Genomic DNA, 17074 nt, shown 5'->3' on the forward strand with positions numbered 1-17074 from the left:
TACCCATTGCTCAACTATGTTCACAAAAGTGATATTCGTAATAAATAGAAATTGTAAACAACTTAGATGGCTCTCAACCTAAGAATGGATAAAGAAAATGTAGCACATTTATACATTGAAATATTACTCAACTGTTAAAAACAATGACATCATGAAATTTGCTTGCAAATGGATGAAACAAGGAAAAAAAGCATTCTGATTGAGGTAAGCCAGACCCAAAAAGATAAACTTGGCATGTACTCACTGATAAGTGTATATTAGCTTTAAAGAAAATGAGAACCATACTATAATCCACAAACCCAGAAAAGCTAGGTCTTCACTTCTTGTCAGTCCAATTTAATGTCAAGAACCCCAGATTCTGCCTCCTTACTCACGAACCCCTGTGGGCACGCAACCACAATAGGCAGAAGGCTACATTCCCTGAAGAATTCCACCATGTGGTGACCCTTTTTATAGGCAAAATCTTGTTAAGTTTCCTGGCTACCAAGCCAATAAGAGAGACCCAGGGTGAGGCTGATTGTGTTCTTGGACCCAGTGATCCTGCATATATGCCCTTGATTCCAATGAGGTAGTATATGGTGATAATGGCTTTGTGGTAGCAGAGGCCATAGCCTCTGGTTTATTTCTTCATTCTGATCTGTGTAATTTTAAATCTTAATGAAATATCATGGAATATTGTAGGGACTTCATAATTTTATATCAGACAAATAATAAATCATTCTGTTCTTTGCCTTTGTGACAGCATCTACTTGGTCAATGCCTTTCTATAGCAAAACCTATAGGCCCATTTCCATTCTCCATACCAACCAGGACATGGAATGACTTTTCTTCTCTCATTTGCTGTCATATAGAAAAGATTTATGCATGTGTTTCTCCATGGGGTCCCAGGTCTTGAGAGGGCAATACTTAAAACTCCCCATGTGTTTCCACTCCATCCATGCTCCCCTTTAACTTTCATCTTCCTCCTCCTGTTCCACTCTTCTATCTGTTAGGTCATGTCAGCCTCCACCATCTCCTGTTCTTCTTTGCATCTTTGGTCAGTCAGTGGGCTGGGCTATCCTACTTTTCATAAAAGGAACATTCAGACCAAACCACAAAAAACCAGATTGCTCTTCAATGATGATCTGGCCCTTGATCAAATTCTTTTTCTTCTTTCTCTTTGTTCTTTTGCATCTTCTTTTTCTTTCTTACACTCCTGTCTCTGCTAAGGCATCTTTCCAGAGTTCTTCTGCTGTCAGTGTGCTGAAGAAACAGTAGGTTTTTTCTACTGACCTATCCAGTTAATCAAAGAGGAAATGTATCATTTTGTCTGCAGCACATGTCTCAAACTAGTCAGACAGTGGCTGTTTCTTGTTTTCCTTGGTGACAAGGAGTCCTGGCTGAGAGCTTTCTTCATAGCCACAAAGGAAGCTGCTCTTAGAAAAGAGCAGTCTACACAGGAAATATCCTGCTGGCATTGTACACAGTGCATAGAGACTGTCCATGGAACACCGGAGCCTAATCCATGGTTTCAATCTTAAAATATTCATCTTCCATGCTCCAGAATCAGAAGACAATATATATTCACAAGTTTACTCATTTACTCATTTGCTGAAAACAAAAAAAAAAGGATTAAGGTGACCTACAAATGTTGAAAACAATATACAGATATTGATTGGTTACATTTGTTTGTTATCTGTGTCAGTTATTATCAATGACTTAATCCCTTCCAAAACTCTGCTAAAGATTTCTATATAGTATTTCTCAGTCCTTTCCCCATTTGATGTGTTTTGTGTGGTTCAATAAATACAGAGCAAAGCTGTTTCTTAGAGACAGACACAGAAACAGAGAAAAACAGAATCATAAGATACCATTAAGGAAAATGCAGCTCTAGACTCATACAACAGAGAGATGACAGGAGATGAAAGAAGACACAGTGAAAGAGAAGTAGAAAATTTAAAACCAGTCTCATTCTTGGTAAAAATACTCCATAGGGAAATGTTTTGATTTTTATTCTTAATGTAACACTGACTCATATTGTATTCTCTGAGGTAATAATAATCAATGCACTTAAACCACACTGATAGAAGGACAGATTATTTTGAAGATTCGATCTCATTCTCTTCTATTGTTAATTGCAGAATGGCATTTTAATGTACTCACAGAAGTATAAAAGAATATTTGGATTTAATAAGGCTCACAGATAGAATATAGCAATTACAGTGAGGCAGTTATGATGTGAATAGGAAAATCAAGCTGACTGATTTGGGAACTAAGAGTTATTTAGTAAGAGCCTGCACTTCGTGTCTTTATTTTCAATTTTGAAAGGTACTTTTATTAATGAGAACATGCCTCCACAGTCATTTGGAAAACCACAACTAAAATGGTACCTACATACTAATTTTTTCTTTTAAATTCTGTTAACTTGATGATTACCTTAGTGTCTAAATTTGAATTCCTGTTAAAACATATTGAAAACTCAGAACTCGTATAAAAAGCAAACACAGCTAGTTATTATGTACATACTTATTTTACTCAAACACCATATTGATATTATGATGCCACAAGTTCAATATTGTTTTGACTATTTTTGAAATTTTAGTATTATAATAATTATATAATTGTGATTAATCATGTTAATATTTTCACTTGTGTATTTTTTTGTGATGCTTTCACACCTCTCCCACAATTATGGACTCTCATTTTGGAACAAGAAATCTAAATAATCTCTCTATTCTATAAGTTACTTATAGTGTTTTTAATAAGCAACAGAAAAGTAATTAATTCAGAACTTGGCACCAGAGAGTGGGTTCTTTCTAGGAAAAACTTCACTGTGTTGTTTCTTGTATGGATGTGAAAGATTTTTGAATTTCAGACAGGTAAAGTGGTTAAATTCTATAAGCAGAGTTTGAAGGGCCATTCTAGTATAATCTTCAGTACTGAGAACAACTCAGACAATGAAGGTATAATTCAAGAAGTTACAGAGGGTAATAACAAGAGGCTTTCCTTGCCATATTTTGACAAAGAATCTTGTTACCATCTAGCCTTATCTTAAGGGCTTTACTGAGGCTAAATTAAAAGTAATGAAGTAATTTCCTTAGGATATGAAATGTAAATACAGCATAGCTATAGCTTGGTTTTTACTGATTTCTCAGGTCTACAGTGAAAAAGAACAAACATCACAAATAAATATAAAATGTGCAGTTTAGAGAGAAAAGGGGTGTTAGGATGCTTAATGTGATAACTAGGACACGTGCTGAAAGAAAAGCTGGAACTGTTAAGAAAATTAGGGCTGTCTTAATTATCTTTATATTGCTGTGATAAAACACCATAGACAAGGCAACTTAAGTTTAGAGTCCATGATCACAGATCAAAGTTATTAGGTAGAAAGCAACAGAAAGAACAGGTAAGAGCCCACATTTGAACCACCATTAGAAGGAACAGAGAGCTAACTCAAAATGTCATGAGTATTATGAAACCTTAAAGCCTACTCCTAAGCGAATAGTTCCTTTGGCCAGTCCACACATCCTAATCTTCTACAAATAGTCACCAGGTGGAGACCAAGTATTCCAATGTCCAATATTTAGGGAGGACATATTATTCAAAGCATCAAAAGTACTGTTAAAGAAAAGTCTTGTTTTCACTGAAAGAGTAAATATGGTGTCCTCAGAACAAGATACTGCTCTCACCACTAAGCTTCCAACTTGTGAAAGGGAAAGTCTGAAGAAGTATTTTGCTCATAGAAAGCTCTCACATACAAACGTGTTAGTGAAAGTGATTCAAGGCACTAGAGTCTATCCATCTGGCAATCAAAAGTGGTGGTGTTGTCCATATGAAACTGGTTTTGGAAACATAAAAAGTTCAAGAGTGAGAATGGTTGTGAATTCTTCTCCATAACGTCAGACAGCTGCTGAGGTCAAAGTGTGGCAGTCTTGGAGTTGCTGGTTGAAGAAGGCCATGGGAAGCCAGGAGGTCATCAGAAGCCATTACATAAAGCTTTGAAAGTGAAGCCTGTGTTTGAATACAGCCCCATGACATTGGAGATACTAGACCAGTGAGCCAACTGTCAAGAAGAGGTGAATATACAAAGTAGAACAGTACAAAAGGGACATGTGAATCAGGCAACAAAACTGAATAAACTGAGCCATTTATACACTTTGGCACCAGACATGGAGTTACATGATATATTATTTGGCTTGCTCGGTTTCAGTCTTGCTTTGGTCCAGAGATTTCTCACTATGCTCCCATCATTTTTTAGGAGTTTACCTAATTTCGAGTGGAATTTAGTCATTTTAGAAAGAAGGTCTCTCAGGCATTTGACTTGGGCATTTGAAAAATAGATCTTCAGTTAGTGATGCTGTTTAGGACTTGGTGTGGCCTTACTAGAAGAAATGTGTCATCTAAGTGTGGACTCTGAGCTTCATATCCTTGTCTCAATTTTCACTTTCTCTCTGATGCATGCTTACTATTGATCTCTTAGTTTCTTGATCAAACTTCCTGGTGTCATTTCTCCTCTGTCAAAATGAATTCTTTATCTCAAACAGTAAACCAGCATACACTCTTCTATGAATTTCTTTTAGTCATATTGCTTTCTTTATCACAGCAACAGAAACTAACTAATACACAAGGCAAGTCCTTTACTGACTGAGATACCTTCCTAGCCTTGTCACTAATTTGAATGATGGATTGAATTATTTAATAAATATTTGTCAGTATTTTCTTTCATGTAGGGAAATGTATACTTCTCTGAGACACTGGGTTTTTGCTTAATGATGTGATTTACTTAGCTACATTGGATGTTAACAAATGTACATTACTCATGCTATGCATAATGAGAAAAAATATAAAATGGGTAGATATTGATCCAGAGAAAATCCATGGATACATCGCATTTCTAATTTTCTTCAGAGCAAAGGCAATCACAACTTTGCTCTCAATTATCACTGCCTGGGTATTTGTAGAAAACAAATGTCTTGAAAGTCAGAGATTTTATCTTGTACTAAGACAGAGGGAAGATTCTTCAGCATAAAGAAACCATTTTTATCTGAAATAATATTCAGACAACTATCCAAAGAATCCCCACCAAAATTCTGGGGTATCAAAATTTTATAGTTCATCAATTATGGCAGGTACTCTTTTTTTTTGGAAGATCAAAAACAGGCTTGTTTTTATTATACACAGAACTTATTTACAACTCTCTGATGCGGACTATGTACATAACAATACAAGAGGCATCTGCTTCAGGTGATCACTATAAATTAAGATTATAAATATGAGGGTTAGCCCCACCTGCAGGCACAAAACCTTTTCTCCAATTCCCCAGGGATCTTTCTTCTCTCCCTCTCTGAACAGACTGGACCTCTCATTTCTTGTTGACTATATAACACTGCTGCTTTGGTCACTTACAACTGATTCCCAGCACCTCTTACTCAAATGCAATGCTTTCTCAAGAGGCCACTGAAGACTTGAGTGTTGCCCTCAGTTGCTTTTTCTCCTCCACCAACCTAAGTTTCAGTTGATCTGTCACAGGCTCTATGACTTCTCCAAGGTCAGATGATCCATACCTTCACATTCCAGATTGAAATGTGATAACTATTTTCATTCAGGGTTGTTTTCATGGAGGCAACAAGGTCCACAGGCAGACCAGAGATTTTTCCCAGCGCACATGTGTTATGTAACGGATCCCACAGATAACTGGCAGTTGCTTTGGTGGAACTTGAGGCCTAGGGCACAGTGCAGCAGGAATTGCACTGTAGGCTCTCCATTCTACACTCTACTGGTCAGGGCTCTCAGATGTCCCCAATGAAGGGAAGATGACCACGGCATCTGCAGACCAAGCCGCACTTCAACCCTATGGCAGGTACTCTTTAGGCACATAAAATACACCTTCAGTTATCTTTAAATAACATGACTCTTCGGCTGTATACTATAGAAACAATTGTCAATTTTATGCAATTTAATTAATAATCTTCTATGACTAGTTCTCAGTATTTATTAAGAAAATTAAAAATTGTTTTAAAACATTAGCATTTTTTACATAAATAAATACATTTATATGTTAAATTATGATAAAACACTATCGTAAACATGTTGAAAATTCTTATCTAGAGGTATTTCTCAAACACAGCCTACAAATTCTAAAATGGAACTATAGGAAAATGAAGAGACTAATATAGTAAGACAGAAGGAAAATGTCATTAAACTAGACAGGAATAAAATGATATGAATTTGACTACATAATAATGTCTACTTCATCAACAAGATTCTTTAATTACTGCATTACCAAAAGAGGTATTAAAACAAATGAAACATTTGCTGGCATCCTTTTACTATTGTGTCCATAATTATGAGCCACAAAGGTGTTGCTTTTCAATTGCATAATTCTCTAAGAATTAGACAGAGAAATTTTTTCTCAGGGAATTTATTTGGAATCTCAATTGTTTGGTACAAATACATTTGGTTAATTGGGCAATTTTGTTGCCTTCATTAAATTCTCCAATTGATGACAGGAATGTTATGTTAATATCATCTTTACAAGAAATAGAAGCTATCATTCTTCTTCACTAGGTTTTTATGTTAATCTTTCTGCTAAAATTAGTATGTTGTCTGTAGTTCTCTGAAAGATCTTGTGTTTTTTAGAATTTCTGAACTTCACTTTATATTTACTATGGTCACCTATACCCATTATATGTGTAGATTTGGCTTATTCTTAATGCTTTTAAAAACTAAATAGTTAAAACTGTACTTGTCATTTAATGAATATAAGAAGAATGTACAATTCTCTTTGCAGATGACATTTTGTTAATAAGAAGCATTATAAATTATGATTTCATTTGAGAAAGTTCTAGACAATGACTTATCATGAAAGGAATAATCTGAAGACTGAAATATTAATTTCACATCAAAATACTTGCCTCAAACAGATTGGTAGTGTAGAGTGTTTTTGAAAGAAAAGGTATGTCATCATGTGTAAATGGAGGCTGTTCATCCCACCCAGACTCACAGCCACTATTGAAATAACAACTTAGAGGCTTAATATTAATTATAAATCTTTGGCCAATGGCTTAAGCTTATCCCTTGCTAGCTCTAACTTTTAAATTAACCCATATTTAAAAATCTAACTATTGCCATGTAGCCATGGCATTGCCTGTCCACTGGCATCTTGTTTTCTTCAGTGGCTGGTTGGTATCTCCCAGACGCAAAACTTCTCCTATATCTCTGCTTGGATTTCTTGCCTGCCTCTATACTGCCTTGCAATAGACCAAAACAGTTTTATTTATCAACCAATGAGAGTAACAAATATTAACAGTATACAAAAAAGATACTACAGCATTTTCCTTTGTCTGTCTAATAAAATAATAATAATAATAAATAATAAAAATAATAATAATAAAAAAGGGAAGATTACTAAATTTAACAATAAAATTGCATATAACAAAATCATTTACAAGCAAGACTTGCAGTTACAATATTAAATCTATTTGCATTTGACAAAATTAAAGAAGATACACTATCATCTGTCTTATCTTTGTGAGTCTAAAGTTTCATATCTAATTATCTTTTACTATAAATAAGGAAAATAATAATTAACTAGTCTTCAGTTCCATCAATGACCCCAGAAAGATATATTACCTGAGTAAATAGGAAGTGTATTGCAAACAACTTCCAAAACTCTAGAAATGAAAGTGACATTGGGCTGCCTGAACAGTCACCCAAAGTTCTTTTGTAGCATCGGGCATCCATCTTCAGTCTACAGGCCTAGAATATCTGGAAGATACTCTACATTGAATCAGCAAATTTGAAATACTATATTGGCGAAATTCATCAGTCGTTTTACTCTATGTTATGCAGAATGTCTAGCAGCTTCTTCTGTGAAACAGGAAACCTGAAGGACCATCCTACTTTGTTTTGGCAAAGTTTAGCAGTTGTTTTCCTTTGGGTCCTGCATGTCAAGTTTATAGAGTATATTGTCAAGCAGTACAGGCAAGAGCAGTTTCTTGCAAAAACGGCTAGCCTTGCCATAGTGAAAATAAACTACATAATGATTTTTTGATGCCTATCATCCTCTTTGAAGCAATTGGTTCTGCCATGATCAGAATGTCCCATTGTTGAGAAAAGTCTAAGTTATTAAAACATTAAATGTCATATTCTGTAGGTCTTTGAAGTGTTTTAAGATTATCTATCCATCTGAAATATATCTCTTAATATCTAGTAAATCTAACTAACATGATTATAAGTTTGACTATTATAGATTACTATTAATCTATACTTTTATTTATACATTACAATTTTAAATGAGCTTCATAAATGCAATAACTTAAACAATAGTACAAATATGCATACAGTATAACAAAATTGACCTTAAATTTATAGCAATAAGCAAAAATACATACCAATGTAAAGTATTTTGAGATTAACAGTAGTTTGTTCAATTAAAGTAGACTCAATAAAATAACTCCTTTTATTATAATTATCTACCCTTTTCCCTATTATTTCTATATTACATCCCTGTTTCATATTTAGAACCATATTGACTATGACCAATAACAATTTATAATCAGTCCCCTTAAATAAAAACAAACATTCATAAGCAATATTTTGGAAATTGGGGTATAATTCTCTACATTACTTACTGCTGATGTTGGAAACTGGTAATCTCATGGGAAGCCTGAGAAAAATTAGAATGATGGTTAAATCTTGGCTGTAGTCATCTGTGAGGCTTTATAATCTCAGCCAGTTGCCTTGAAGCTGTTCTGGAGGTTGCATCATCTGAGTCATCACTCCTATTGGAGACTTCTCAGAAGGTTTTCTTTATTCAAACCATAGTATCTTGAAAAGAATCCACAGCTTTTCATCTTCTGTGGAAACTAAATCAGAACTTCTTTTCTAAATCAACATATCCTTAGACCCAAATTTCAAAGTCAAGATATCTTTAAACTATATATGTTGGTTTAACTTAACAGCCCCCACAATCAAATGTCTCTTAGCAGTTAGCTTATTAATAGTAAAAAAAAAAAAAAACCACAATAGTATACCTAATCCATACTCTGTATATTTTCCATCTTTATTTGGATTATTATAATTTTCATTACTCTATTCCTTTTCCAATGACATCATTTTATTATCCTCAGATTATTTTTTTAATCTATGACTGTCTCTCTCTATTATTTTTTCTCTCTTCTGCAAACTTATGTACATTTATTAAGAACATTGTGACCCATTCAGAGGTTTCTTTTTGGCTTAATCTGTCTTTACTGTGTATCTGTAATCCTTTCCTGACCACTGCTTTAAACTTCTAAGCAGGTGTGACTAGGACCAAAGTGGTAATGTTGGCTGCTGTCTCTGCCCTACTAGGCTTTTCAACATGGCTAAGTTACCAAAGAACATCATGATTACATTCTGTATACAGTGCTGGGAGAAGCCTCTTTACAGCAGCCCATATAAGAGACTGCAGGAATATGCCATATAGTGCACAGGCGGACTCTTAAGCCCACAGCTGTGCTCTCAAGTCCACAGGCAGAGGCAGGGTGGAACCTCTGTGTACTGCTGCTTTGAGAGAACCACGGGAGTCTACCATGCTTTGACCAGAGGACACACTTTAGTACTATGGACCGCAATGAGATACATTAACTATGAAGCTGTTTTTTAAATCTCCATTTATGTATTCTAGAATGATTTTTGAAAGTTTTTATCAGCCTTATATAAATTCAAGAGCCTCATGTTGGTTTACCATTTGTAAAGAGATGCTTTTCATCACACCTGGTCCCACACCCACTTTAAAAATAACCACTCAGAGGCTTAATATTAATTATAAATATTTGGCTGATGGCTCAAGCTTATTAGTATCTAGCTCTTACATTTAAATTAAGTCATTTCTATTAACCTAAGAATTGCCACATGACCAGTCACCTGGCATGTTGTTCCTTGGGTGACTTAATGAAGTCTCCCAGACTCTACACTTCTTCTCTTGTATCTCTGCTTGGATTTCCAGCCTAGCTATATCCTTCCTTGATAGAGGTCAAAGCAGCTTTATTTATGAATCAATGAGAGCAACACATTAACAGCATACAGAAATACATCCATTAGCAAGCTTGTAGTAAGGTGGAAGCATTTAAATAAATCAATAAAAAACTGATTGAAACATAGAGCCTAGAACCAACCTATTAAAACTTGTAGAATTTGGCTTCATAACTCAACTTTTATCCACCCTATTGAATGCTTTCTCTATGTTGATTTTTCTCAATAATTAATATAAGCTGTTTAGTTTCATAAGTCCTAATAGACTTTGAAAATTAACAGAGTATTGCCCTTAACTCTAAAAACTCATGTTTTATGAAATGAAAAGTTTTGTAACATTACTAGAATATAATCAGTAAATGAAACATAAAAGGAAATATTATAGTCCTTAGTTCTGCAGGTTTAATGAGACATATAACACCAGACTACAAATATCAACATTCCAGTAGACTAACAGAATTTGGCAATAATAATAATAACAATACATTTTTAAAACTACAAAAAAATAAACCTGATTCATTAACAAGCAACTGCATTTAACACACATTGCCTCAAGATATAAAGGTAAGCAGAGAAATAAATAAAGATATAAATACAGGTAGATTTATTATAGATAGATATTATAACATATATAGAGAGAGATATAGTTAGATATAGATATAGATGAAATATATATATATATATATATATATATATATATGTGAATTCTGAAGTTTTTGAAATCTAAGACAAAATTTCTGTAATTGGGGCTACATCCAAATTTCTTACTCTAGGAATTGAGTAACATAAATGTCATAATTTGAATCTAGATACTTTCTAGAAACTTACAGAGAAAATCTTAGTAACCAGTTTATGTTGCACTTATGCTGTGGGACAATGGTTTGTACCCTGTCTCTTGTATTTTAAATAAATGTTGCTTGGCCAGTAGCCAGGCAGAAAGTATAGGTGGGGCAACCAGGCAAGAAGTAGAGGTGAGGCAATAAGAATTCTGGGAAGAGGGAAGTTTCAGTCTGTAGCTGTTACCCAGACAGAGAGTAAGCCAAACACAGAGAAAGCAAAATGTGCCTGCCTTGCCAAAAAGGTAGCAGGCCGCATAGCTAACACAGAAAAGTATTATAGACTAATACAATTTATAAGTATTAATAAGAAGCCTGAACTACTAGGCCAATCAGTTTACGATTAACAAAGACCTCCGTGTGTTTCTTTGGGACTGAACAACTGCAGGAACTGGGCAGAACAGAAACCTTAGTCAACAGAAGGACTAGGTGGGACAAAAACCTCGTTCAACAAATGGCACACATGTGGGCAACTGCATCCACATAAAGCCTGAGAGAGTTTGGGAAGTAATTCTAGACAGAAAAGAATAGAGTTAAGCATGGCTTATTGATAGCAATATTTTCTCAGGTAGGCTCTGCTTGCTAGAAGTATGTGCTCTCATTTAAGAAAGGCTTCCTGACTCAGCTTCAGCTGCAAAACAGCTCTTTTCAGAGGTCCTGCCACAAAATACATAAATAGTGTTTACGAAAAGCTGACTACATACTTTTTGGTGGTGGCAGGGACCTTGAAACAGCATAGGCATAGAGTTGCAGCAATAAACATGGCTCCCATCAGTATCTCTAACTTGAGGTTAGACTCAGAGAAAAAAAGTTAAGGAATGGGCTGGATCCATACATCAATGCCACAGCTCTAATCCTAGCCATATTGCTTATCAAATTAAACACTCATATGGTCAAAAATAGAGAGATATACAGCAAAGATAGATTCAAAGACAGAAAAAAAAAAACAAAATCAAAAACCTCTAAATGGTTTAGAGTATGTTTAAAAATATATGTAGGTTTGGGAAAGAAAATAAAAAAAAATAAAATCCTTAAAAACGAAAAAAGAAAGTAGTTGGGTGTGGTGGCACACACACTTAATCCCAACACTTGAGAGGCAGAAGCAGGCAAATCTTTGTGAGTTCAAGGTGTAGTGGGCACACACTTTTAATCCCAGCACTTGGGAGGTAGAGACAGGCAGATCTCTGTGAGTTCAAGGACAGCCTAACTTACAGAGTGAGTTCTAGGAGAGCCAAAGATGCACAGAGAAACCCTGTCTCAAAAAGCCACAAATTAAAAATAAAAGAAATAGAGGTTTTTAAAGCCATGTGAAGAGGGAAAACAGCCACAGAGTCTGGATACCATATATTATTGTACTGTCTTTGAATTGTTTGATGTCTGAGGAAGAAACGAAAGCTACTAAAAGACATTTGATTATAAATACTGCTGGATTAATTATATATATGTATATATATATATATATATAATTTGTTACTTTGGAGAGGAAGTTTTGCTTTTGTTTCCACAGGAAATGAGGGACTATGGATTCATTCTTTGTTAAGAAAAATCAGATTTGATCAAGGAAAATCCCCTGAGAAATCTCCAATAGAAGTAATGGCACAGATGTCTGAGTTCTACATCCAGAACAGTTCAAAGACTGATGCCTGCGATGATTAAGGCACACAGGATACTCCAATCAGGACATGATCAGAATTCAATTTTTTTATGTCCCTGGGATTATCTGTGCCCCCAATCAGCAGGAAGTAGCCTAGAGAACTATACCCACACTCCCCAGAATGGATTATGGCTATTTGCCTTTGCTTAGAATGTTGTTTACAAGTTTTTATAGATAATGTTCACTAGAAAAGGTAAGCAAAAGAGATTTGATTCAGAGTTCTTATTTATACTAAAGAGGAAGTGCTGTGGGACAATGGTCTACACCCTGTCACTTGTATTTTAAATAAACACTGATTCACCAGTAGCCAGGCAGGAAGTATAGGCAGGGTGACAAGGCAGGACGTAAAGGTGAGGCAACAAGAATTCTGGGAAGAGGGAGCTTTCAGTCTGCAATCATCACCCAGACAGAGAGGAAGCCAGACACAGAGCTTGCAAGGTGTGACTGTCTTGCCAAAAGAGGTACCAAGCCATGATGCTAATGGCTAATATAAGTTGTAAAAGTTAATAAGAAGCCTGAACTACAAGGTCAGTCAGTTTATGATTGACATAGACCTCTATGTGTTTTTTTGGGACCAAATGACTGCAGCAACTTGGAAGGACAAAAACCTTAGTCAACAGAAGGACTCAACAGGGTGGGACCAAAACCTTGGTCAACATACTTAGAAGGTAAAGGAATCCCTAGGGATTGTTGTTTAATATTATCATGCAAATGTATACATATGTGTGTGTGTGTGTATTTTATAGGTATGTATAATTTTATTTTGGGTCTGCCCCAAGGTGAGAAGCTTTGCTCATTTATCCTTCTTGCCACAGGTCAAAGTAACTGAAATGAAACCTCTAAAACCAAATGCCAACACAAAGATTTTTAGGTTGTATTTTTTCAGATATTTTATCATAGTGAAAAAATTAAAAAATGACTGAAATTTCTCTTATTATTGCACAAATATATCATGTATATATCCTTTCTATTGTTTCTATTGTAATAACACCATGAGGAATTCCAACTTAGGGAATAAAGGGTTTATTTCAGTTTATATGTCTTAGGTCACATTCTACCACTGGAGAAGTCAGGGAAGAAATTCAAGGTAGAAACCAGAAGGCAGTCACAGAAGTAGAAACGATGGAGAAATGCCACATACCATTGGCACCACACAACTTGCTCAGACTGCTTTCTTATATTACCTAGGACCATCTGCTAAAGGCTGGCTCTGCCCACAGTGGTATGGGCCATGCTATACCAACTGTTAATCAAGATAATGCTTAAAAGTCTTGACTACAGACTAATCAGTTAGAGGAATTTTTTCAAAGTCTGTTCTCACTAAATGATTTTAATTATGTCAAGTTGACAAAACAGTTAACTAGCACAACTAATTTTGGTGATGCAATCTGTTTAAGACAAAGTATGTTCCAGGAATGTGCATAATTATCCTGACAAATATTAGAATCTTTGTAAGTTAAATGGAGATGCTAGAATATAATAAGGAATAAATTATATTATGTAAATTCCTTGGAATAAGATAATCTTTAAAGATTAGTTTGATTTTTTGACTAGTGTAAAGTCTTATTTTAAAGGATATGATGATTTTAATAGCTAAATTACTGTTAAGACACATGAGAGCAATTAGATAATGAGAAAGGAGGTGTTGAGTTGTTGAAAATAGTGAACTAAACAAAACTGTAGATTTATATGGAAATAACTTATTCTTTCGAACCATAGAGGCTTATGAAAATATCTCAATTATACTTATAAACATTAATCTCTAAATTGGTTTATAATGTGTCTTCATATGTTATGATATTCTAATCACATTTAATATATATATAATTGAAAAATATAAACAGATCTCTATATATTCAGAATATTAATCTTCTTGATAATATAATAACTGACATTTCTTTCATTATGTAAATATATCATAACAATTTTTGATGATAATCTATTTATTAAAGTAAAGTTTGATTAATTATTGTTTATTCATTTAATAAATCATAAAAAGTATTTAATAATATGTACATTTATTTTATGGACTTGGATATTTTATTTACCTCTGCTTTATTTTACTACATAGTCTATACATGGCTTTTTCAATTTAAGTATATAGTGTATTGTGAGCATAGTCTTCCCATACCTTCCTCTCTTTCCTTTTTATGAATTCACCTCTTCAACTAATCTTATTTGTTGACTTAAGTAATGTTTCTTACACTTAAAATATTTCAACTATCTTTTTAACTAGTTATCTTTTACTAAATATGTTGAAGTCTATAAGTCATGTCACATGCCACTTAATTAATAATATGATTTTCAGCATGTCTGTAGATTTTGAGGCATATGTCTCTGAGAGATTGAGAATAAGAGTGCCCTAGATTCACTCTGCCAGCAGACAGGAAAGTGCTGTCCCAAGCTAAGCACTCATTAATGTTAAAGCAAATCTTTAACTCTATACTTGTTTTACCTTAATCTGTTGAAGAAAGAAGTTTACTGCTTGTATTTTACCCTCACAGACAGCATAGAGTGTAATCCTTAGAGCCAAAAAGGTTTCTTACATCTGCTAACATCTGGAAAAAGTGCTAACATGAACCAAATACTACACAATACCTTTCTTATTTCCTTAGGTTTTCCAGTTACTCAATACTCCCTCCACCTGCTGTAGAAACATGGCACGCTGAGAAAAAGATGATTCTTGCCTTGCTCCTGGTTTTCACCAATTATAGTCTCTAGCTCATATACCTAGTTATCTTTAAGATAACAGCAAAAACATACATATTCCCTTCTTAGATTTTCAAAATGACTTAGTCTCTCTTTCCCTTAATTAACCTCCTTTTCCTTTAAGAAGTTCCTTGAGTCTTCAACCACCCCCAGCTTGAGACATAGAGTAAGGTGCACAGTTACAGCTTTGTGTAGAAGTTTCATCTGTTTTTATGACCCTGAAGAACTCTGGCCTTGAACCTGGCTAGGGCTGAAGAAATGATGATTGTTAAGTGTATATAGTGGCAAATTTTTGCAGCACAGCAGAACAATAAAGAGCAGCTAAAATGAAGACCATTAGCCTGTCTGTGTGAAGTTATAGAAATCCTTCATACCCTCTTTGCTCCTGAGAAGCATTTCACCTTTAGGACCCTGGGTAAGGGCTGGAGCTTGTCTCTTAGCCTCAACAAATTCAAGGAGAACCGCACATGCAGAGAGAGAGAGAGAGAGAGAGAGAGAGAGAGAGAGAGAGAGAGAGAGAGAGAGAGAGGGAGGGGGGGGGGGAGGAGAAGAGGAGGGGGGGAGAGGGGAGGGGGAGAGGGAGAGGGGAGAGGAGATAAAGGGGGAGAGAGAGAGAAAATTGGTAGAAGAAAGGAAGGAGAAAAATGAAAATGAAGGCAACAAAGAGGTAAGGCAAAGTCCTTAATTTTTTTTAAAGACTAGAGTAGCTCAATATGTGTTATATTTTCCATGATCTGAATGCTTGATCTCTTCTCTTATTTGAATGATGAACCACTTACCCCTATAAGAACAGTATTATTAGATTCAAATTTTGAGGTACAATTAAGTCTTTGCCTCAGAGCTTCATTAACAATTTCTGACTCTTCCTACTTTTAGAGAACACACACACACACACACACACATACACAGGAAAAAAAAACACAATCCTTAGATTAGCACATGGGCTTTCATCTGGTGCCAAATTTGATGATTTGATTTTAAATGTAACATAACTGAAAGAAATTAATTTCTATCACTTATAAACCACAGTGGGTATAATATATTGTTGTAGCATCCAAAATGGACTAAGAGATGTTACATGATGCTAGCAAATAGTTTATGTAGAGTAATAAAAATATTGTTCAATTGCTATAGAAAATTTAGAAAACTACAGAGAAATAATTTTGAATTATTTGAGGGAAGGATAGTCTATAAAATAATAGTTGTTTTTGACTATTTGTAAAACTACTGGAAAAAAGTAGCACAATTTTAAAAGTTAAATAATGTTATCTTTGTGTTGATGACATGTATAAATCTCAGTAGTAATTTTGAAATGTTCATCATGTTTTGCTTTTCTATGATATCAAATTAGAATTTTATCATTTTTAAAATTTAGGTTCAGAAAATAAATTTATTCACCATTTTTAAAAAGAACACTTCGCTGGGCGGTGGTGGCGCATGCCTTTAATCCCAGCACTCAGGAGGCAGAGGCAGACAGATCTCTGTGAGTTCGAGGCCAGCCTGGTCTACAAGAGCTAGTTCCAGGACAGGCTCCAAAGCCACAGAGAAACTCTGTATCGAAAAACCAAAAAAAAAGAATACTTCATTACTTATGTAACTGTTGATATTGATTATTGATTATCTTTGACTATATTGAAATATCAAAATTAACTAAAACTTCTCAAAAATTAATATGCATAGATTATAATTGTTTACTACATATGATATATTCCAACTTATAATGTAGCACAAGAAAATGTTTCTGAGATCTATATGGAAATACATAGGACCCAAAATGTCATATGAATAGACATAAATACACACACATACACACACACACACACACACACACACACACACACAGGTGTTGAGGTAGCTATAAATTAAGTATACATAGGTA

The 17074-nt window shown here is 34.6% G+C and overlaps 1 pseudogene; it reads right to left on the bottom strand.

Annotated features, from left to right (window-relative positions):
- Nucleotides 1-467: 467 nt before the first annotated feature.
- Nucleotides 468-9556, bottom strand: LOC119804210 (annotated as a pseudogene).
- Between the last annotated feature and the right edge of the window lie 7518 nt (nt 9557-17074).

This window comes from Arvicola amphibius, chromosome X (genome assembly GCF_903992535.2).
Source record: "Arvicola amphibius chromosome X, mArvAmp1.2, whole genome shotgun sequence".
NCBI classification, from domain to species: domain Eukaryota; kingdom Metazoa; phylum Chordata; class Mammalia; order Rodentia; family Cricetidae; genus Arvicola; species Arvicola amphibius.